At 44.3% G+C, this 25,132-nt stretch overlaps 1 protein-coding gene across 1 annotated transcript in view; it reads left to right on the top strand.

Moving 5' to 3' along the window:
- MGAT4D (MGAT4 family member D) overlaps positions 1-25,132 on the top strand; it is a 178,104-nt gene that overhangs the window by 12,460 nt on the left and 140,512 nt on the right. The window lies entirely within an intron of this gene.

The following is a 25,132-nucleotide window of genomic DNA, read 5'->3' as shown; positions in this document are numbered from 1 at the left end:
TGCATTCACAACTACAACGTGTGCAAAGTTGCACAGTATTTCACGCATTCATGTATTATTAATGGCATCTCAAATGTGGAAAGCGGATGCTTTTTTTTGTCTTTGGTGGCATGAAGCTTTACTCTCAAAAGGGTGCATGAGCTACTTTGCTGCCCATTGAAATGAATGTGCTGCCCCATGCAGGTAATGCAAAAAAGCACAAATGTACGATGCTTGCCGTTGCACGTCATAAGTGCAAATCTGTACGTGGTATTATGGAACAGTACACATTTCACAGAGTGACAGCGTACAAAAGCATATTTGTCTGTGTGAAATTTTTTATTTATTTTTTTTTCTTTTGTAGTACTCCTGCCTTTCATGCTTTGAAAAGAGAGGCTTTATTTGTGGAAACCTTTGTGCGTTTCTATGTACGCATGTTTTTTTACCAAATGGCAATAGGACAACTTCGCCCAGCCTATAGAAATTGGCTAGTAGTTCAGCATGGCTATCTCTGATTTCTGTCAAGCTCTCATTGGGTATGAAGAGACCACAGATCAGTGGTCTCCAAGCTTTTCAAACAAAGGGCCAGTTTGTCTTTCAGACTTTAGGAGGGCCGGATTGTGGCTAGCAGGGGCAATAGATGTCATGGGCTGAGCATCAGTGAAAATAAATATGGCCCTAGGGTTGGTGGTCAATAGGAGCAGGGGGAAGAGTAGTATCCCATCATTGGTATTGGTGGAAGATATAGTTCCCCATTGTTGGTGGCAGTGAGAGGAATAGTGCTCCAAGGGCCAGATAAAGGGCTAGTAAAGGTCTGCAGTTTGGAGACCCCCTGATCTAGATGATGCAGTGTAAAATCGGCCAGCTGTAAGATACTTTTTAAAGATGGGGAATTGGCCATAATGTACTGCAGGAATAGAGTGCAGGCGGGGGGTTATACTACAAGATTTAAGGCCACAGATGACACAGAAATGTAAAACTAGACAGCAGCAGGATCATTTTAATGAGCAAGGCTAGACCTAAATTTGTAATAGACATAGAACATAGGTTGGGGTTGTACCACAGGGATTCAAATACTGTAGTGTGAAATTGGCCAGCAGCAGGGCAGTTTTGATCATGGATAGTAGGCCTAACTTGTGCATGCCTTACATTTGTTTTATCGATGGGGGTGGGTGAAGTGAATGTGAGTGATATTATGTGAAGTGGTTTAGGTGCACACTGCTTTCTTTTAAATGATGCAGTGGCATTGAGCAAAAGTCATACAAGTGAATCCCCAAACATCAAGAGAAAAATATCACCCATGCACTCATGTGCAGTACCAGGGACTCTGTATGGTGAATAAGTGATCAGTCCTCCCAAGGGCAGAGTGGAATGATGAGTGTGGTCCTTCTTAAACAACATCCTGCCAAATTGTCATGTGACATTGCTTTAAACAGTAGTAAACTTTAAGGCTCCATTCACACCTGAGCATATCAATTTGCTGGAGTATTTCAGGCTTTTTTTTTTTTTTTTTGGCTTTTTACAAGCTTTTTCTAAAAAATTTTTAGAAGTGTATTATAAGCGTTTTACAGCTTCAAGCATTTTTCATTAGCCAAGAGAAAGCACTAGGAGGAGAGGGAGAAGAAATTAGGAGTGGAGAGTTACTATTTGAGCGTTTTTACAAGCGGTTTTCTGCTCATGTCAGCCATTTCTTTTGAAGTCTATGGGGCTAAAAACACTTGTATTCTGACAGAAGCTTGTGTACTTTTGAGCTTCAGGTTTCAGGATGCTCATATGTGAACAGGGGCCATTGAAACTAATGGGATTTTGCATGTTGCTAGTGTGCATCGCATGCTAGCACATTATAAAAATCTTTCCTTGAAACTACTCGCTCCTGCAGCATGCTGTCATGGTTGCAGAGGCTTCCATCCTCGCCCTATCTTCCTTCGGGGGTTCATGGGCTGTGGCAGCTTGAATGGCCGAGCCACGATTAAGTGCCGGTTCACACAGGGGCGACTCAGATCTGACTTCAAGTCGTCCCAAGTCACCTCAGGTCGCACAACATGTAGAAATCAATGTAAGTGAATGAGAGCTGTCTTAATGCACGCTACTGAAGTTGCTCCGACTTCAGAAAAGGTTCCTGTACTACTTCAATCTGACTTGTAGGCGACTGGTACCTGTTGATTTCAATGGAAGTCACTTCAAAGTCGGATCTCCGTCTATACGGAGGCGACTCTCAGAGAATTATCGGCTCTCAAAAGGAGTTCCCCCCTGAGAGCTCATTCTCTGATTGGCCACAGCAAGTCGCCTGGCCTGTAAGTTGCGTCCAAGTTGCCTCCAAAAGTCGTGTTGCCCCTGTGTGAACCGAGCCTAAGTCTCTCCATCATGGGAGTCACAACCCTGTTACAGCACTTTGAAGGAATGGCACAGGTATGCTGTTCCTTCAGAGAGCATGCACCGGTGATGTCACCAGCTGAGCTTATTAGAAAATATCCTAAACCAGGTTTGCCCAACCTTTTTGAAGAGCGAGGGCCACTTAAGCGACTTGGTAACCGGTCGTGGGCCACAATGAGCAGAGCGGGTGGATGGCATATCCGTGTCCACTTTGCATTTGCAGAGCGGACACAGATGCAGCCCACGATACTTTTTGACGAATCGTATTGGAGGTAGAACACAAGTCGGTTTATGTCTGCCACTAGTTAGAGGTGAATGAAGGGTCCAATTGGTCGGACTGACCGTGTGAAAGGGGTCCAAGGCTGCTTTCACACTGATGCGCTGCAGTTTACCCGCACCACGTGTGCAATGCAGTGTACCTTTTGGCTTTCCTGCAGTTTGCAATAGACTTCTATTATATTCTGCAGGTTTGGTGCACTTTCAGAAAGCTCACCAAACTCGCAGGTAATAGAAGCCATGGCTCAGTGCAGGTAACCCCCAGGTGCCCTGCTCTGCACCTGCCGATCAGTTTGAAAGCAGCCCAGTAACCACTGCAGAACAGATATGCCCATATATACACTGAGATTTTAGTAATAAACTGACCTTTAATAGCGTATTCTTTCTATTCTATCCCAGAGCAGGAAGTCGCGGGCCACATGTGGCCCCCGGGCCGCTGGTTGGGCACCCCTGTCCTAAACGGTTCACGTTTAGGAAATATTAATTTAACCTACAGGTAAGCTGTATTCTAAACTTATCTGTAGGTAAAAATCAAAAACAAGAGTTTACTTACTTTAAAATCAAACTAAACCCCAGTATACTCACCTCCCACCTTCCAGGGATGCAACAGTTGCATCTTTGCAGGCCGAATGCTATAATTGGGGATGGTCGAACGGTTTGCCCGGCGGTCGTTTCGCTGCGAATTTCGGCTGTTTCGCGGTCCACCCGATCGGTGGACTATTGGCGCTGTTCGCCCGGCAGACTTCCGTGTTTACTGTGTAAAAGAACTTTGACCTATGGTGTCAGTGCTGTATATCACGGTGCTGCTGTCAGTGCTGTATATCACGGTGCTGCTGTCAGTGCTGTATATCACGGTGCTGGTGTTAGTGCTTTATGTCACGCTGCTGATGTCAGTGCTGTATATCACGGTGCTGGTGTTAGTGCTTTATGTCACGCTGCTGATGTCAGTGCTCTCTATCACGGTGCTGGTGTCAGTGCTCTCTATCATGGTGCAGGTGTCATTGCTGTATGTCACGCTGCTGGTGATCATCTCCTGCACCCTCTTCTTTGCCTACCCTGACCTTCCCTCTCCTCCATTGCCTTCATGCGCTCCACAGTCCTGAATTGTCACAACAATTTCCCATATAAAAAAAGGCTTGTAGTTGTCAATCCCAGATTCACCTCATACATGTGTTATGTCATTGGCCATGTGGTGGGATTATGTTTGCACAGCTATTAATTATTTTGTGGCTGCAAATTTGACCTGTAGGTTTGCAAAGTTCGCCTCCCATTGAAGTCAATGGGGCCCGCCTATCAGCCGCGTTCGCGGACCACGTTCGCTAAGCGTCCCGTCGGAAGTTTGTCCATGACTAGCTATAATGTTGGTAATGTGTTTTGTACTACATGAGAGCCAGGGTATGCCCAGACAGCTCTGTTTTGTATATTTCTATTTCAAAAATTAATAAATAGTAGTTACAAAAAAATCCTCCTCTGCAAGTGTTCCTGAAGCAGCCTATTACAAATCTTGTTCTGCATGCCTTAGATGCATAAGAGACGCAGAGTTTTTCTGCAGTCAGGGAAGATTGACGATTTATCTAGAAATACTTTATTTACATACTGTGGTTCCCAGGAAGAAATACATGTAGAGGGAGGTTGTATAGCACAGCATAACTAGCAAGGTACTACAGTTTGATCCAGAGACCTTTTTAAAACTTTATTATAGCAAAAGAAAGAGAACCTGAAGCACTGATCATCATCAAATACATTAGCGAGTACTGAAACAATTTTACTTTTTCTGGCGTTTTTTGAAGTGATTTGTAAGGCCTCTTTCACACTGACGTCCCGTTCAGGCCCGCCTGTCAGTTTTTCAGGCGGACCTGAACGGGTGCTCCATAGAGGTCTATGGAGCGTCGGATGTCAGCGGTGACATGTGCGCTGACATCCGACCCGCTCCGATCCGAAAAAGTGTAACGGAGGAAAAAGCTATTTTTCCATCCGTCATCGGATCGGGTGACGACGGGCACTGCGGTCTGTCGTCATCCGATCTCCCATAGGGGAGAGCGGCGCTGTGACAGATCCGTCCCTGCGCAGTGTGCAGAGATGGACCGGTCATCTCCCTGCTCAGCGGGGATCAACGGAGTGATCCCCGCTGAGCAAACGGATATCCACGGGGCGGATCAGAACTGATCCGCCCCGTGTGAAAGGACCCTTAAGCTTTTGTTTTCTTTAAAATAACAAACCTGTTATACTTGCCTGCTTTGTGCAATTATTTTGCACACAGTGGCCCTGTACCTCTTCTTGGGTCCCTCGCCGGCGCTCTCTGCTCCTCATCTCAGTGGGCCCCCATACGAAGACGCCTCCTATGGGGACCGACCTGTCTGTACGCATGCGCAGACTTCTGTGGCTTAAAGAGAAAGTAAACCCTGTTGGGTTTACTTCCTCTTTGTCTCCCTGCAAAGGCAAAGCATAATGGGCTGCTTCACTTTACGGACATTTGGATATTGAGGCCAGGGTGTTGCTGGATCATGTCTTCTCGGGATTTACCCTAGTAAATGTCAAGAAAGCGATCACTAGAAAGATCTATTATAAGGTCTGGAAGACTTGTATTGATTGGTGTGACGCCAGAAAATGTCATCCTTGGAAATGTGTGATTGGGAGAATTCTCTCTTTTCTACAGTCAACTGTGGAAATCAAATTGGCTTTGAGTACAATCGCAGGTCTAGTTTCGGCCCTATCTGTATTCTTTCAAAGGCCTTTAGCCTCCCGTCCCCTGGTCCAAACCTTTATCCTCTCCCCCCTAATTCGGTCACCTATGTGTCCTTGGGATTTAAACTTGTTACAGAAACAACCATTTGATCCTTTTGAGGAAATTCCATTAGTCTTGCTGTCGCGCAAGTTAGCCTTCCTGATGGCCATCACCTCAGCTAGAAGGGTGTCGGAGTTGGCGGCCCTTTCGTGCAGGGAACCATACCCGATCCTTCATCACGACAGGGTCGTCTTACGACCTATTCCATTCTTTTTGCCAAATGTGGTGTCGGCCTTTAATGTTTGGCGGAAGAGTTTTTGTCTAGATCTGCGGATATACAAGGGTCAGACTCCTTTCTTATTTTGCAAGAGTGACCCAAGAAGGGGTAGGCAGCTTCCAAAGCTTTGATTGCCCATTGGGTCTTCCAATTGGTCATTCAGGCCTATGGGGTGAAACGTGAGGCTCCTCCCTTCAGGGTGAGAGCTTATTCTACTAGGGGTGTGGGAACCTCCTGGGTTTTTCGCCATTTGGTATCTGTGGCTCAGATTTGTAAGGCTGCTACCTGGTCTTTAGTGCATACGCTCACAAGATTTAATCAAGTGGATGTTAGAGCAGGCAAGGATTCGGCTTTTGGCTGTAGTGTGCTACAGGCTGCCGTATAAAGACTGATGGCTATGTTGCTTCTGTTTTGGCAGGGTGTCTCCCTCCCCTCAAGGCTATTTCTCTTGGACGTCCCAGTAAGTAAAGAATAATAACTTAAAGAGGAAGTAAACCCTGATGAGCTTACTTCCTCTTTCATTCCCTAAAAAGCATAATGCACTACTATGCATCGCATAGGAGCCCATTATGTGTCACTTACCTGACACAGGAGCCAGCGAAGTCACTGCTGTCCCCTGTAGTTCGGCGCATCCATCTTTTCGGTGTGGTCTCGCAGCTCCGCCGCTGTCATTTGGCGAAGCCGCGATGACGTCACTCCCGCGCATGCGCACGGGAGCTGAGACGCGCGGCATTGCGCGGCATCTTCGTCATCGAGGATGCCACGCTCAGTGCGCCTCCGCACTGCTGTCTACGGCGCATGCTCCGTAGACAGTGGTGCCCGTCTTCGGGCAAATATCTCCTAAACCGTATAGGTTTGGGAGATATTTCTTGGACCTACAGGTAAGCCTTAATCTAGGCTTACCTGTAGGTCAAAGTGGTTTGTAAGGGTTTACAACCATTTTAACTGTGTGTTACTTGATGCATGACAAAGAAAATAGGATTTTTTTTTTTGTCATGCTTATCTGTAAAATCCTTCCCCACTTTTGGGGATTCAGTGCTTGCAACAAAACTGAAGTATTAACCACTTCCCGACCAGCGCACGACGATGTACGTCGACAGCATGGCACGGGCAGGCATATTGGCGTACATGTACGTCCAATATTCGTTGCCGCCGTGCCATCGGGAGCGCGCCGCCGGCGGCGCGCTCCCGCGCTGGTCGGGACCTCCGTGAGTCCGGTCGCGGGACCCGCGGACTCGATCGCCGCGGGCATCCCCGCGATCGTCTCACAGAGCGGCGGAATGGAGGAAATGCTGTATAAACAACATTTTCTCATTCTGCCTAGCAACTAGTGACGCTGATCTCTGCTCCATGTGATTGGAGCAGAGATCAGGGTACACTAAATGAAAGCCCAACCCCCCCACAGTTAGTAACACACCCCTAGGAACACTTAACCCCTACACTGCCACCCACTGGTTAACCCTTTCACTGCCAGTGTCATTTACACAGGAATCACTGCATTTATATAGCAGTGATTACTGTATAAATGACAATGGTCCCAAAAATGTCCGATGGGTCCCCGACAATGTCGCAGTCACAATAAAAATCGCAGATCGCCGCCATTACTAGTAAAAAAAAAAATAATAAAAAATTATTAATAAAAATGCTATAAAACTATCCCTATTTTGTAAACGCTATAACTTTTGCGCAAACCAATCAATAATCGCTTATTGCGATTTTTTTTAACCAAAAATATGTAGAAGAATACGTATCGGCCTAAATTGAGGGAAAAAAATGTTTTTTTATATATTTTTGGGGGATATTTATTATAACAAAAAGTAAAAAATAATGCGTTTTTTTCAAAATTGTCGCTCTATTTTTGTTTATAGCGCAAAAAATAAAAACCGCAGGGGTGATCAAATACCACCAAAAGAAAGCTCTATTTGTGGGAAAAAAAGGACGTCAATTTTGTTTGGGAGCCACGTCGCACGACCGCGCAATTGTCAGTTAAAACGACGCAGTGCCGAATCGCAAAAAGTGGTCTGGTCTTTGACCAGCAAATTGGTCCGGTCTGAAAGTGGTTAAAGTGGTTGTAAACTTAAAAAAACAAAAAAAGCCTGAAAGACAAAGGCATAATGAGCTAGTATGCATAGCATGCTAGCTTGTTATGATTTACCTGAGATTGGTCCTCGTTCACCGCTCAGGGGGTTACTGTGATTGGCTGGAGCCGCGATGACGTCACTCCCGTGCATGTGCGCAGGAGCCGACGGTAACGGCACAGTGAAACTTCAGTTTCCTTAAGTGCGTATGTGTCGCTGACGTCAGCACATACAGGGATGTCTCCTAAACCGCGCAGGTTTAGGAGATATCCAGTGTTGCTACAAGTAAGCCTAATTATAGGCTTGTCTGTAGTATAAAGTGGTTGTAAAGTGTTTACAACACCTTTCAAAGGGGTTGTAAAGGCTCATGTTTTTTCATCTTGATGCATCCTATGCATTAAGGTGCAAAACCACCTTGAAGTCACCGCCCCCAACATCCCCCCCCCCCCCCCCCCCGTTTTTACTTACCTGAACCCTGAATTTCCGTCAGGTTCCCAGCTCTTGATTGGGAAGATTGATGGCAACGTAGACATTGGCTCCCGCTGCTGTTAATCAAATCCAATGATGTGGGTGGCGGGGCCGAGTCATGCATTTGGCCTCTATGGACGCTGAATGCTGGACTCGGGAGCACTTCTCCAGGGTGGTTATCTAATGCGGGAGGGGAGCCGCAAGAGCCGCTGAGGAACCCCAGAAATGTATGTTTGGGCTACTCTGTGCAAAACGAGCTGCGCAGTGGAGGTAAGTATGACATGTTTGTTGTTTAAAAACAACAAACAAACAAAAAAAACGATCCTTTTAGTATCACTTTATCTGTATGGGAGGGGTTATATAAGGCAGTCGAAGACCTTTGGTATACCAGTGTCAATTCACCTAAATATTGCGTATAACCCAGTAAGTAATGAATAATAGCCTAACTCTGTGTCCCGTGATGTATTCAAAGAAAAGGATTTTGCAGGTAAGCATGACCAAAAATTCTTTTTAAGTGCTGGTTCACATTGCAGTGTTGTCCAAGATTGGATCTGATTCATACTGCATTGCAAATCCCATGCAATCTCTGTACGATAGTATGGCTGAAATCGCATCGCATTCGGACCAAACTCGCACAGGACCCCTTTTTTTTTTTTTCTCCGCAGCAGAATCTGATAACTTGGGTGCTCTCACCCATGTGATCCAATTCCTGTCTTAGTTTGCAGATCGCACTGCGTTATGCAAACTGATTTGGGGGTGTCATTACCTTTTTTTTAACTGACACTCCCAGCAGTTCTCATAGGGCAGTGTAACCTGCTATTGGAGACATGATGCAAGAATGCGAGTGGATTTGCAGGGTTTCTACATCGCATCGGTGTGAACCTGCACCTAAAGCATTGTACATTGTAATGAATGTGTTGACCCACTTGCACGTGTCTGCTGAGATTGAAGTGCTCCCAGTGTGGACATAGTTAGGCACCAACCTCCTTTCATAACAATCCTTTTTTTAAGATGGCGTTGTACTGCCCATGCTTAGAATCGTGGAGAATTGGATGATTTTGGACAATACTTCAGTCCAGTCAGTCGTTGGTCATTTCTTTCTTCTTTTTGCCAGCCAGGAACATGAGGCAGCAAGTGGTGTATGACTCCTCAGTTTGGTGGAAATACATTTGCAAATGCATTTGTGTGTGAAAGCAGCCCTAAGCGCTGTTCTAATCAGTGCGTTGTTATGGAAGGAGATTGGTGCCTGTCTCTGTTCACACTGGAAGCGCTTCAATAGAGTTCAGCAGACATGTTCAAGTGAGTCAACACATTCATTAAAATGTGCAATTCTTTAAATAAAGTATATTACAAAAGAACAAAAACAAAACGCAAGTGCACGTAAATGTAAAAAAAAAAAAAAAAACACATGTGTGCGGTGTGGTGTGAATCTACCCTTGCAATGGAAAGTGCATTTTTGCTGTGCTTTAGAAAAACTTCACCAAAGATGCGGCTACATAGGGTTTAATAGAGAATAGCGAAAAGCGTGGAAAAAATGGTACCACTGTAAAAGGGCTGTTGGTTTATCTTTTTTTCTGGGGGGGCTTTCTTCTTTTGTTTTCCCCTGGTGATCCAACCAGTAACACATTTCCAGTCTTAGGATGTCTCCAATGCACTGGAGGACCAATGGAGCCACCTTTTTGCAGATCATTGTCAGTCTGGGGAGAGGGTAGTGTTGGATGCACTAGCAAATTAAAGCCAATCTCCTGCTAACACTCTTTACAGCAGTTAGGCCCCTTTCACACTGAGGCGCTTTGCAGGCGCTAAAGGGCTAAAAATAGCACCTGCAAAGCGCCAATAAAGAGGCGTTCAGTGCATTCCAATGTGAAAGCCATGAGGGCTTTCACACTGGAGCGGTGCGCTTGCAGGACGGTCAAAAAAGTCCTGCAAGCCGCATCTTTGGAGCGCTGTAAGAGTGATGTATTTACTGCTCCTAAAGCGGCCCTTCCCATTGAAAACAATGGGGAAGCGCTCCAAACCCGCCTGCAAAGCGCCGCTGCAGCAGCGCTTTGCAGCGCTTTGCAGATGGTTTTAACCCTTTTTCGGCCGCTAGCGGGGGGTTAAAGTGGAAGTAAACTCCCCTGTCGTTTTCAGCCAAGGAAGCTGCCATCTTTGCCTCTATTTAATCTTCAACTGCTATGGTGCTGCACATGTGATTCGTTATGACACCAGCCATTGGTTGGATTGATAGTTTGGCTGAGAGCACAGCCAATGTGCAGTTGGCATTCCCGGGATGCCTTTTTTTTTTTTTTTTTTAACTGTTTAAATCCATGGGTTTACTTCCACTTTAAAACCTGCCGTTTCACCGCTAAAATGACGGTAAAGCGCCGCTAAATATAGCGGCGCTTTACCACCACCTCGATGAGCGCCCCAGTGTGAAAGGGACCTTACAGTCGTGTGTGTGTGTGTGTGTGTGTGTGTGTGTGTGTTTCTATTTGGATAAAGATTTTATGTGAATGAATAAAAGCTGACCATTGTAAGCACACCTGGTAATGTCAAACAGTTGTTTAAGGGAGTTGAAAAATGCCACTTGTCAGATCACCAGAAAAAAGAAAGGGAGGGAAGCCTAAAAGAATAAAACGAATGCAGTCACCACATCAACAACACACTCAACAGAGGCTCAAACCCTTTTACCTCCTTGTCCAAAACGTTCTGGATGTATTTCTATGTTGTAGATTTTTCTTGTGTGGACAGTGGTTTTGAAAATAATTCCACACAAAAAGTCCCATTTATCCTTTTTAATATAATGATGGCGATCCTTTCTCAGACTTCTGAAACACTTGTGGGATCTCTGTGTAACAGACTCTTGCAAGCTACCTTGTGACACGTCAGTAGTACATACATAGTTTCCTGTGTGCGAGGGAAATGTATGTACAGATCAAAGTCGAGTGAAATGCAGAAGTAAAAGGGAGCAGGAAAGCAACAGTTTGCCGCTTAAAAACATTTCTGTACTGTAATTACTCTTGCCTTATATAGCCTCATCTCCCTTGGTGCAGTATGATGTAATAGATACAGTGCTGTGAAAAACTATTTGTTTTTCTTTTTTTCTTTTGTATATTAAATGATTCAGATCCTCAAACAAATGTTTAATATTATAAGAAGATAACCCGAGTAACTACAAAATAATGGGCTTAAAAAAAAAAAAGAATTACAGGAAGGGGGCAAAGAATTTTTCACAGCACTCTACAACAAAGAAGGGTAGTACAGCACTTAAAGGGTAACTCCACTTTTGGTGAAACAAAAATATAGCACATTTAAAAAAATAAAAATACAGTACAATTGCTACAGAAGCCATACTTGTGTTGATAGGTCTGATGATTTAAACATTGCTCTCGCTCTGGAGGGCGCAGCAATACGTAACATGTATTGCAATTGAAGTTTGTGTGTAGGGCCTCCCCCATGCATGTGTTTATGTTCATACATGTCTGTATCGGGGGGATTTTTATATACTTGGGTATACCTTTTTAATTTTTTTAAATTTTAAGAAGGAAAAAAAGTAAAAGCTGTTTTTTTTTCTATCTCCTAGGGAACAAAGTCCCAAATGTGATGCTTTTTTGGTAATGGGTTATTTTTAATGCGACACCCGGGGTCTTTCCTGTGATCCCTGTGCTGCAGATAATTGAGTGCAGTGCAAATTGCACTGCATTAGATTGGTCTCCTCTTCCTGCTGGCTGGGGAAAATTAGAGGGGGACCCAGAAGTGATGTCATACATGCCACTTACGGGTCAGCAAGAAGGGGCAGACAGCGGATGCAGCTCAGCTCCCTCATCTCCAACTGGTGATACCTGCCAAGCTGGTCTTAGTGGGTGTGGAAGCAATTCGGTGGCTGTGGATCCATCTGACAGCCAGAAGTCTTCTTGTCAGATATTCACACTCCCGGTGACTGTAGTTTATTAGGGGGGAACCTGGCTGGGACAGGGTTAAAACAGTATTAACCACTTGCAGACCGGACCAATTTGCTGGTCAAAGACCAGACCCCTTTTTGCGATTCGGCACTGCGTCGCTTTAACTGACAATTGCGCGGTCGTGCGACGTGGCTCCCAAACAAAATTGACGTCCTTTTTTTCCCACAAATAGAGCTTTCTTTTGGTGGTATTTGATCACCTCTGCGGCTTTTATTTTTTGCGCTATAACCAAAAATAGAGCGACAATTTTGAAAAAAACGCATTATTTTTTACTTTTTGTTATAATAAATATCCCCCAAAAATATATAAAAAAACATTTTTTTCCCTCAGTTTAGGCCGATACGTATTCTTCTACATATTTTTGGTAAAAAAAAATCGCAATAAGCGATTATTGATTGGTTTGCGCAAAAGTTATAGCGTTTACAAAATAGGGATAGTTTTATAGCATTTTTATTAATAATTTTTTATAATTTTTTTTTTACTAGTAATGGCGACGATCAGCGATTTTTATTGTGACTGCGACATTGTGGGGGACCCATTGGACATTTTTGACACATTTTTGAGACCATTGTCATTTATACAGTAATCACTGCTATATAAATACAGTGATTCCTGTGTAAATGACACTGGCAGTGAAAGGGTTAACCAGTGGGTGGCAGTGTAGATGTTAAGTGTTCCTAGGGGTGTGTTACTAACTGTGGGGGGGGTTGGGCTTTCATTTAGTGAACACTGATCTCTGCTCCAATCACATGGAGCAGAGATCAGCGTCACTAGTTGCTAGGCAGAATGGAGAAATGTTGTTTACACAGCATTTCCTCCATTCAGCCGCTCCGTGAGACGATCGCGGGGATGCCCGCGGTGATCGAGTCGCGCAAACGGGACTCACGGGGGTCCCGACCAGCGCGGGAGCGTGCTGCCGGCGGCGCGCTCCCGATGGCAGGGCGGCATTGAATATTGGACGTACCTGCGCCAATATGCCTGCCCGTGCCATTCTGTCGACTTACATCGTCGTGCGCTGGTCGGGAAGTGGTTAAACCAAAAAGTAAACATTTATCTTATTGCAATGTACCGATTCATAGATGTAGTGGCTGTATTAGTTTCCTTTTTTATGCTTGCTTTCTTCTATTTTCATATGGTGATCCAGCCAGCAAGTCTGTTGTATCAATTTACATAGATAAGACTAACCACTAAGGCCTCATGCACACGAGACGCAGATGAAACCTCTGTCAAAAAAAAGCTGAAACGCGCGTTTAGAAACGCGCGTTTTGCCGCGTTTGCATGTCGCGTTTAGACGCGTTTAGACGCGTTTAGACGCGTTTGCGTTTAGACGCGTTTATAAAGATAACATCATGTAGACCCTCCCCAAGCTCTCAAAGCATTTTTTTTAACTATTTCTGCTATTTTGATCAGAGTGAGCAGCAGCAGCATAGAGAGCAGTTGTACACTTGCATTTGCCGTGTCACTTGCCACGGCACCTGCCACAAGTTGTGGATTGTCCACTTGCCACGTCACTTGCCACAAGTTGGGGATTGTCCACTTGCCACATCACCTGCCACGTCACCTGCCACAAATTGTGGATTGTCCACTTGCCACGTCACTTGCCACATCACCTGCCACGAGATGTGGATTGTCCACTTTCCACGTCATCTGCCATGCCACCTGCCACAAGCTGTGGATTGTCCACTTGCCACGTCACCAGCCACATCACCTGCCACAAGTTGTGGATTGTCTACTTGCCGCGTCACTTGCCACATCACCTGCCACGTCACTTGCCACATCACCTGCCACAAGTTGTGGATTGTTCACTTGCCACGTCACCTGCCACGTCACCTGCCACAAGTTGTGGATTGTCCACTTGCCACGTCACTTGCCACGTCACCTGCCACGTCACTTGCCACGTCACCTGCCACGTCACCTGCCACAAGTTTTGGATTGTCCACTTGCCATGTCACTTGCCACGTCAGCTGCCACGTCACTTGCCACGAGATGTGGATTGTCCACTTTCCACGTCATCTGCCATGCCACCTGCCACAAGCTGTGGATTGTCCACTTGACACGTCACCAGCCACATCACCTGCCACAAGTTGTGGATTGTCCACTTGCCACGTGACTTGCCACATCACCTGCCACGTCACTTGCCACATCACCTGCCACAAGTTGTGGATTGTCTACTTGCCGCGTCACTTGCCACTTCACCTGTCACGTCACTTGCCACGTCACCTGCCACAAGTTGTGGATTGTTCACTTGCCACGTCACCTGCCACATCACCTGCCACAAGTTGTGGATTGTCCACTTGCCACGTCACTTGCCACAAGCTGTGGATTGTCCACTTGCCACATCACTTGCCACGTCACCTGCCACGTCACTTGCCACGTCACCTGCCACAAGTTTTGGATTGTCCACTTGCCACGTCAGCTGCCACGTCACTTGCCACATCACCTGCCACGTCACCTGCCACAAGTTGTGGATTGTCCACTTGCCACATCACCTGCCACGTCACTTGCCACAAGATGTGGATTGTCCACTTGTCACATCACCTGCCACATCACTTGCCACATCACCTGCCACAAGTTGTGGATTGTCCACTTGCCACGTCACTTGCCACAAGATGTGGATTGTCCACATTCCACGTCACCTGCCATGCCATCTGCCACAAGTTGTGGATTGTCCACTTACCACGTCACCAGCCACATCACCTGCCACAAGTTGTGGATTGTCCACTTGCCACACCACTTTCCACGTCACCTGCCACGTCACCTGACACAAGATGTGGATTGTCCACTTGCCACACCACTTTCCACGTCACCTGCCACGTCACCTGACACAAGATGTGGATTGTCCACTTGCCACGTCACCAGCCACATCACCTGCCACAAGTTGTGGATCGTCCACTTGCCACGTCCCTTGCCACGTCCCCTGCCACGTCACCTGCCACAAGTGGATTGTCCACTTGCCACGTCACCTGCCACAAGTTATGGATTGTCCACTTGCCACGTCACATGCCAGTCACCTGCCACAAGTTGTTGATTTTCCACTTGCCACGTCACCTGCCAAGTCACTTGCCGCGTCACCTGCCAGGTCACTTGCCACGTCACCTGCCACAAGTTGTCTATTGTCCACTTTCCACGTCACTTGCCACTTCACCTGCCACGTCACTTGCCACAAGTTGTGGATTGTCCACTTGCCACATCACTTGCCACCTGCCATGTCACTTGCCACAAGTTGTGGATTGTCCACTTGCCACGTCACTTGCCACAAGTTGTGGATTGTCCACTTGCAATTGCAATTGTTTAAAATATTTTTCTAATGGTTTTTCATCATTTGCAATCATTTTTGAGATTTTTAATGTAAAAAAAAAGGTCACCTTTAAAAACGCATATAAACGCAAACGCGGCTAAACGCGGTTGCCGCGTTCAGCCGCGTTTAGCCGCGTTTAGCCCCGTTTTGCGTCTGAAACGCAGAAATTTTTGTCTCTGAACGCATTTTTTTGCTTCTGGAAAAACGGGATTAAACGCAACTGCATATAAACGCAAAAAAACGAGACTGTGTGCATGGACACATAGGATAACATTGAATGAGTTCAGGTGCAGTTGAAAAAACTGTCCAACTGCATCTGAACGCGCGTTTAACTGCGTCTCGTGTGCATGAGGCCTTAATGTGGAATTTTCACAAAAGGGAAGTTCCGCTTGTTTGCCTCTCCCCTCCCCTTTTATATTTTGGCACTTATATATATAATTTTTGGCTCCCACTTACGTTTGGATTACTGCAGTGGTCCAAACAGAAGTGCTGTCCCGGTCCCCCCCGCAGTCTTCTGAGACACATCACGGGTCCTAAAAAGCTGTGGGACCATTCCCAAAACGCAGTGTGGCTCTTGCATGTGCTGTGGGAAGCCAGATGTGAAGCTGTAAGCAGTTGCAGCCGGCTTCCCAAATGAAATATGCCGGTGCCTATACCCGAAGGCGGCCGTAGAGGCAGCTCGAGTGAGGACCGTGCTGGTTCCCTGGACAGGTACGTGTCCTATTATTAAAGAGGAAGTAAACCCTGATGAGTTTACTTCCTCTTTCATTCCCTGCAAAGACAAAGCATAATGGACTACTATGCATCGCATAGTAGTCCATTATGTGTCACTTACCTGACACAGGAGCCAGCGACGTCACCGCTGTCCCCTGTAGTCCGGCGCATCCATCTTCTTGGTGTGGTCTCGCAGCTCCGCCACTGTCATTCGACGAAACCGCGATGACGTCACTCCCGCGCATGCCTACGGGAACCGACACACGCGGCAGCTCCGTAGTTGAAAATGTCGCGCTCAGTGCTCCTGCGCTCCGCTGTCTACGATACATGCGCCGTAGACTGCGGTGCCTGTCTTCGAGCAAATATCTCCTAAACTGTATGGGTTTAGGAGATATTTCTTGGACCTACAGGTAAGCCTTAAAGGGGTTGTAAAGGTACATTTTTTATTTTCTACATAGCTTCCTTTAAGCTAGTGCATTGTTGGTTCACTTATCTTTTCCTTCGATTTCCCTTCTAAATGTTTTTTTTTCTTTGTTTTCTTTGTCTGAATTTCTCACTTCCTGTTCCTCCTCAGTAAGCTGTTCAGTAAGCTGTTCTGGCTGACTAACCACCAGCTCGAATGATGGTGAGAAGTTTACTGAGGAGAAAAAGGAAGTGAGATATTCAGACAAAGCAAAAAAACATTTAGAAGGGAAATCAAAGGAAAAGGTAAGTGAACCAACAATGCACTAGCTCAAAGGAACCTATGTAGAAAATAAAAAAATTACCTTTACAACCCCTTTAATCTAGGCTTACCTGTAGGTCAAAGTGTGTTGTAAGGGTTTACAACTACTTTAAAAGTCAGCTGCTTCAGTAGCTGTGACTTTTTTTAGTTTTTTGGGTGAAGAACTGCTTTGACACTGACGTGGTGAATAAAATGATCAGCTTTTATTTATGCAAAACGTATATCCAAAAAGGAAAATGCTGTTTGCTGTAACTGATTCTAAAGGAGGAGCTGAAGTTTGGCTTTAATTTGTTAGTGCAAATAAATCTGCTATTGCATTTAACACTCCCCTCCCCCCAGACTGACAATGCTGCTGTCTGATGTGCCTTCTGTGCTTATTCCTCTAGAGTTGTGTCTCTCTAATACAGGGGGTTTGTTACTGGCCAGATCACCGGGGAAAAAAGCCAATGAAAAGAAATCTAATGCAGCCACCACATCTAAATAATTGGTAAGCTGCAATATAAAGCCCCATACACACTATTAGATTTTCTTTTTTTTTTCTTTCAGATTTACCAAAAAACCTTAGGAGTTTCAATGTGTACGTAATCAGGCAGGCCCTTGCACTACATGGTTTTGGTAAATCTGAAGACAAAAATCAGCAGAAAATCTGATAGTGTGTATGGGGCTTCATACATTTTTGGTTTTGGGTTTAATACCACTTTAATTCCCAGTCTCTCCACGCTTTTCATCATTTTTGCGCTACCTTCGTTTTCTTCAGTGTTCCCCCTTACGGCCTTCCCATCCCACACAAACTGTACACAGTTGTATGTGGGTGTGTATCTTTGGGCAAATGGTGAATACATACTACTACTCGCATCACTCACCATGTTTATTCAGAAAAGGAGGGGGCTGATAAATAGTTACCGGCCCCTTCCCTCACTCATCCTAAAACATCTCCGCAGCAACAGTCGGCGGGAGAGGAGAGAAGCCAGAAGTGGTGGGGAGCCAGGGCAGTAGGGGGAAATTCGTGCTGCACAGGGTGATTGGGGTGTGCCTGGGCACACCTGGCACACCCTGTGCACATGCCTATGGACCTTGGGCTGGATGCTGCACCTGTCCCTCCTGTGTGCACTGAAATATCCGGAGGGACCTACTGGAGCTAGATGGTCCTTTGTGCAAGGCTCTGTAACAACACACGTTTCGTTACAGGCTTCTCACCTTCTTATTTCTGATCTAGGTTAAGTAATCCACTTCTAGTTGGTGGGTTTTCAACCCACAGATGCCAAGTTTTATCAAATTGCCTCTGGGATTTTTATTTTCTGCTAAACAAATAAAGACAAAAAATTTTGACAAAAAATTTTTTTTTTTGTTGCAAAACTTTGAACTTTGTAAATAAGTTTTTCTCCTTCACTGATGGGCACTGATAAGGTGGCACTGATGGGCACTGATAGGTGGCACTGATATGCGAAATGGGCACTGATAGGTGGCATGGATGGGCACTGATAGGTGGCATTGTAGTGTACAGTATTGTAGAGATGGATGCCAATCAGTGCCGAACAATAATGCATACCAATCAGTGATGCCCATTGTGGACACTTGCATCCATTGTGGGCACTTACTGGCATACCCGGTGCTGGCAATCTCTGGTGGTCCAGTGTGGGCATCCTGGGGGGGGGGGCTGCGTTGATAATCGATCAGCACAGACCCCCACCGTCAGAGGAGCATCCGATCGGCTCTCCTCTACTTGCGTCTGACAGAAGCGAGTGAGGAAAAGACGATTACCGGCTCTTCCTATTTACACTGTGATCAGCCGTGATTGGACACGGCTGATCACGTGGTAAAGATGCTTTACCGAGATCGTAAACAACGATCACACCGCAACAACGATCGCCACAATGCGCGTGACCTCGGGGGCACGCAGCGGCTTAATATCCTGATCACGTCATATGACGTCTTGCCAGGATATTAAAACCACTTTGCCACCATCATTTTGCTATATGGAGGGCGTCAAGTGGTTAAGTACCTCCAACACCCATTTTGGCCTTGCTGCATTCTTTTTACAGCGTAACAAAGTGCACATTGTTGGAGTGTGCTAACCCCCAGCATTGGTGTCAGTGACTGCAGTAATAAACCATTCCCCCACCATTTGGTTTTAGTGGATGTAATAACCCCCATCATTGGTGATGGCAATGAAAGTTACACACACACACTCTCTCACACTGTAATGGTAATGGCAGTGGCAGTGGCAATGGCAGTGAAAGTGGAAGAATGTTACCCCAACATTTCATTCTCCTGATACGTGACTGCTGTACCATGTACTTAAGCTAAAGCTTCCTTTTTGTGAAATACCTCGTGATTCTGGCATTCCCTCCACCTTCCCATTTCAAACTCGCGAAACTAGGCATAGAAGAACATCCTTCCCAGCATGGTCGTGTGTGTGTGTGTGTGTGTGTGTGTGTGTGTGTGTGTGTGTGTGTGTAATAAAAAAAAATATATATATATATAATATAATATATTACACGTCTATGCCTAGTGTCACTATAATAAAAAAAAAAAAATATATATATATATATATATTTATTATAGTGACACTAGGCATAGAAGCACATCCTTCCCAGCATGGACGTATATATATATATATATATATATATATATATATATATCTATATATCTATATATATATATATATATATATATATATATATATATCTATATATCTATATATCTCTATCTCCTCTCTCATAGCTACAGTGCCTTGCGAAAGTATTCGGCCCCCTTGAACTTTTCAACCTTTTGCCACATTTCAGGCTTCAAACATAAAGATCTAAAATTTAAATTTTTTGTGAAGAATCACCAACAAGTGGGACACAATTGTGAAGTGTAACGAAATCTATTGGATTTTTGAAAGTTTAACTAATAAAAAAATGAAAAGTGGGGCGTGCAAAATTATTCGGCCCCCTTGCGTTAATACTTTGTAGAGCCACCTTTTGCTGCGATTACAGCTGCAAGTCGCTTGGGGTATGTCTCTATCAGTTTTGCACATCGAGAGACTGAAACTCTTGCCCATTCTTCCTTGCAAAACAGCTCGAGCTCATTGAGGCTATGTAATTTTAAGATGTGTGTGTATGTGTGTATGTATGTATATATGTGTGTGTATATATGTATATATGTGTATATGTGTATATATATATATATATATATATATAATTTTTTTTTTTTTTTTGGTTCCGGTCAAAATCCTGTAAGAGGGTTTTACAAGCCTAACTTTGCATATAGGGATGGTGGCAACCAACCACCTTCCTAAATGGAATAAACACTAGAAACAGAGGAGCGATTGTGTTCTCCCGGAGAGGGCGTACATGGGAGGCCGTCCCCCGCCTGGAGAAGATGGTGATTATTGCTAGTGGCTTTAGCAGCTGCTAGCGATAATCACAAGTGAATCCGACAGGCTGGTTATACCCAAGTTGATTGACTTGGCACATTCAGCCTGCTCAATCGGTTTGAATCAAACTATCTATGACCGGCCATAATTGAACAAGCTGAAGTTATCAGCTGATTGGCTACCATGTACGGCTGCATTGGATTTTGTAAATCGACCCTTTGCAGGCCTGTGAAATTCACTTTGTTCAGAAACCAAAACACAGTAACACAAGGTTAATACATCTTTCAAATACTATTCCAGAGGTGGTCTGCCAATATTTATCAGAATAGAGGCAGAAATGTAATCTGTGACTAAAATGAAAGCCTGTGACATCTGCATTGTTGTGGAGATGTCTCTTGGGTGTTAAAATTATTCTTGTAGAATAACAAATGATGCACATAATAGATTCCCAAGGAGGTGACTCTCTTATGCCAGAAGGCATTTCTGTAACCTGACATGAGATAATGACATGGAAAGTGTCGGTGAAAAAACACGGTGTGAATTAGAAAATGGGGAAGTCGATGACAAATGATTCTACAAAGACATTGTTGCTACTGATAAACAAATTTGGAATGCTGGCCTGGTAAACTGTCATTGTTTCAATATCCTTCCAGAAGAAATGTAAGAGCTCTTGGCACTTGTATGTAAATGTTTTCCAGTTTCGCAATCGGCAAAGCAGTTCTGGGTTAATCACTGCCCTCCTGTACGCAGTAATAAAAAAAAAAAAAAACTGAACAGATTCCCACATTGTTCAAGTGGATGGAGGAGTCCTTCTGCTGTGCTATTGTTTCCTGACAGTAGGGACTCCCCTGCTGTCAGAATACACCAATCAGCCCTATGATTGATTGGCTGCAACCACCGATCCAATATAATTTTCTAACCTCCCATTCGCCAACGGTACAGCCATAATCAACATTTTCAGCCGACTTTTTTAATCCATCTATTGCCAGCCTTAGACTGGCAGGATTGAGCAAAATAATTTAACCTTGATTGGCACAGAGTGCTAATGATCCCTCTCCAAGTCTTGAGTTGTGTTGTACAGGGAAATTGAGAATACTAACGTAAAGATAAATTCAGGTATTTAAACAAACTTCTAACAAATGCACCTATATTTGTCTACTTGTAAAGCAGTGAATGTTGCGATCAACAAACATTCTCTGGTGGAGGTTCGGTCGCTGCCATTCAAACCACATGTAGTTGGAAGGTATATAAATATGCCCCATAATGTTATTTCTGACACTTCTTTTTATAGCTTAGGGATCTGTGTGGAATCGAATTTTGAGGTTATTTTTGCTCATGCATTATTGGTGGGGAAGTGATTTCTCTTCACTTCCCATCCACAGGCCAGCAGTGTCGCTGGAGAAGATGACAATGAAAATCTAACGGGGCTTTACCATTCCCTAATCCTGCAACCAAACACAGCGTTGGACCACATGCTCTTAAATTATGTATTTTGTAAATCAATAGGTTGTTTTTTATTTATTTTTTATCGGGTACAGTGCTGCTTAATCTAAAGGTTGGGAATTTTTTGTGTGTGTTGTGTTGTGTTTTTTTTTTTCTTTTTTTTTGTGTTTCGTATTTTAGACACTTAAAATTGTATTTTGTTAACCACTATTTTTTTTTTTTTTCCTTTTTGGAAGTTGAGTATTTACCCAGACAGAAGCTTTTTAGTTGAGCATTTTTGTTCTATCCTTTGCCTCTTATAGATGGGGTAGATTGCCGAGGGAGATAGAGATTTGTCACAGGAGAGCTCCTAGTATTCAGCCACAGACACTTATCTGCTAAATCTTTCACTTTCATGGGAAGCTCATGTAACCTAAGGCAGTCTTCTACAATGATACCCCCCCCCCCTTTTTATATGTTACTGTATCCCCACAGATAGCTTTTGTCACAGATTCTTCTCCTTTAAGAATGAAATCATTTGAAGGCATTTTCTTTTCCTCATAGATTTGTAAGGGAGTTGTGGGAGAGTGTAACTTAAACAGAGAAAAGACCATTCAGGGAGTTTTTAAACTCTTAAAGTGTGAAACGTGAGCATTTCAGATTGTAAATAAACTTTCTGGTTATTTATTTTACAATATAAAAAGTAGCCCTGTATTCATTCAATGTGCAACAAAACATGTAGTACCTGGTGTGCAGAGAAATTGCCCCATTTCAGGTTGTACCTGTTTTCTAAGGCCTTATTCCGGATTTGGGTTTAAATGGAAAAATTATATCTGCTGCTATTGCCACAGCATCTCCTAAAATGCTAGTTGCCTGGCTGCCATGCTAATATATTGTCTTCAACGCCTTCAGTTACTGGGGAAATTCCAACTTCTTCTCTACTTTTGCTCAAGCTTACTACCTACTGGTGTTATCTGGTATTAAAGCTTCTACAGTCTGATGTATTGATGTGCTTTCTACATATTTCAGATGGGGAAGGACTTCTTGAAAACTAAATTTCAAAGGTCTATGGGTGAAGTGGTAGTTGATGGGTATTTGGGGTGAAGTGGTAGTTGATGGGTATTTGGGGTGAAGTGGTAGTTGATGGGTAGTTGGGGTGAAGTGGTAGTTGATGGGTAGTTGGGGTGAAGTGGTAGTTGATGGGTAGTTGGGGTGAAGTGGTAGTTGATGGGTAGTTGGGGTGAAGTGGTAGTTGATGGGTAGTTGGGGTGAAGTGGTAGTTGATGGGTAGTTGGGGTGAAGTGGTAGTTGATGGGTAGTTGGGGTGAAGTGGTAGTTGATGGGTAGTTGGGGTGAAGTGGTAGTTGATGGGTAGTTGGGGTGAAGTGGTAGTTGATGGGTAGTTGGGGTGAAGTGGTAGTTGATGGGTAGTTGGGGTGAAGTGGTAGTTGATGGGTAGTTGGGGTGAAGTGGTAGTTGATGGGTAGTTGGGGTGAAGTGGTAGTTGATGGGTAGTTGGGGTGAAGTGGTAGTTGATGGGTAGTTGGGGTGAAGTGGTAGTTGATGGGTAGTTGGCGTGAAGTGGTAGTTGATGGGTAGTTGGCGTGAAGTGGTAGTTGATGGGTAGTTGGGACTTGGGGTGAAGTGGAAGATGAGCCAGACCTGTAGAACAGGCTGTGCTTAATTTTTAAGGCCAATATACACCAGAACGTGTTGGGGAAGCCCTTGATCCATGTGTTTCCCACATCACACTCCGTTGCGACCTGCAGTGGGTTTCAATATTAAGGACACCCCAAATGCAGGTTACAAACACAGTGTTTGCCTGCAGCGGAGTGCATGGTACAGAAGTACCATACGATCTGGTTGCAGTGAGTTTCCAAAATGGTGCATGCACTACGTTTTGATGCAGTGCAATTTCAGCCCATTAAAAATGAATGAGCTGAAATTGCACCACAGAGAACTGCATGATGATCCAATAAAAGGTTACTTGAATAAGTTTACTTGAAAATGTTGAGTGCTTCCTGTCGGCCATCTCATTCCACAACTTTCTGGATTGTCTTAGCTTTGTATCTTCTCCTGTTTGATTTCAATTTCTAGGGATATATCCCATGGCTTGCTGCCTGCAAGCAGTTATTCCCTTACTTACACTGCCTCCTCCTCCTCAGCATCTCTGTAGATCAGAAGGCAGGCTCTTTGAAATGCATGACACAGCAGTGCCAACAAACCAGGCATAATGAACACAAGTCACAAAAAACTGCCCTTGCAATGAGGCTTCCCCTGCGCTACAATGCACTAAATTCATTATTTTTACAGGGTGTGGTATGTGTGTGTGTATATGTATATGTATGTATGTGTATATAATATAAAAAAATTCCCTCTATATCTTCCCATACCATAGCCTCACTACAGATAACCGTAACCCTGACACATCTACAATCAGTGCATCAATAGACAAATACACATTGATAAGCAATATACTTACAATTTTGTTTATAGGTTCCAGAAGGTAAGCTGTACAGGTCATGGTACATGAGATGGATGATTTGCACCATAGTAAGCAATAATTGTAAGCAATGCAGACAGATATCACACCATAGTTGTCTTCAAAAAAAATTTTTTAATTTGTAATCTTATAAATTAAGTAATAGTAACAGTAATTGCATACTGTTTTGAAACATTTTCGGATTTCATTTAACAGGTAGGCATCTATAAATTCAAAAAAAGTTGTAACACTCTGTTGCTCATGCGTTGCTTGCCTCAAAGACACAGGCGGGGATATTGCTCTATCCGGTGGTTCACTCAGGGGCCCATATTGCAAAGTCGCAACACAGCCCTTTACATTTTGGTCAGAGGTGGGATACATGACCTTACATTGATGGTCAGTGGGATTAGTGCTCAATAGAATGCATGCCCTTAGATTGTGGTCAGAGGTGGGATACATGGCCTTACATTGGTGGTCAGTGAGATTGGTGCTCAATGGCATGCATGCCTTTACATTTTGGTCAGAGGTGGGATGCATGCCCTTACATTGGCGGTGCATCTCTCTTCTCACCTTACCCATCAAGATCTTAACAAATATCTGAATAAACTGTTAAAATTCACTAAAAAATATAAAACATAACGTGAACAAATTCAATATGGATTAACAACATGAAAGTGGCAGTGCCATTTAGCAGGTAGGCATCTATAAATTAAAAAAAATTGTAACAGGCTCAGGCGTTGCTTGCCTCAGGCACAAGCGCGGATATCACTCTATCTGGTGGTTCACTTAGGGACCCATATTGTGAATTTGTTGGAGGCACGATTGCATTAACTTCAAGTGATTGATTTTTATTTGGATAAGGACTTGGAATGATTGGTTTGAGCTATTCCATAGGTCTTGACACAGGTGGATAATGGTTTTGTCATGGATGATATTCGACTGTAGAGTTGTGGTGGTCTGCTTTGTTGTGGGAAATGGTTAGTAGTTGAGTCGTGTGGTCTCAATTCTATT

Source organism: Lithobates pipiens, unplaced genomic scaffold (assembly GCF_037356315.1).
Source record: "Lithobates pipiens isolate NorthernLeopardFrog02 unplaced genomic scaffold, aLitPip1_a1.2 Scaffold_13, whole genome shotgun sequence".
In the NCBI taxonomy this organism is placed as follows: domain Eukaryota; kingdom Metazoa; phylum Chordata; class Amphibia; order Anura; family Ranidae; genus Lithobates; species Lithobates pipiens.
This window is presented reverse-complemented; position numbering and strand designations above follow the sequence as displayed.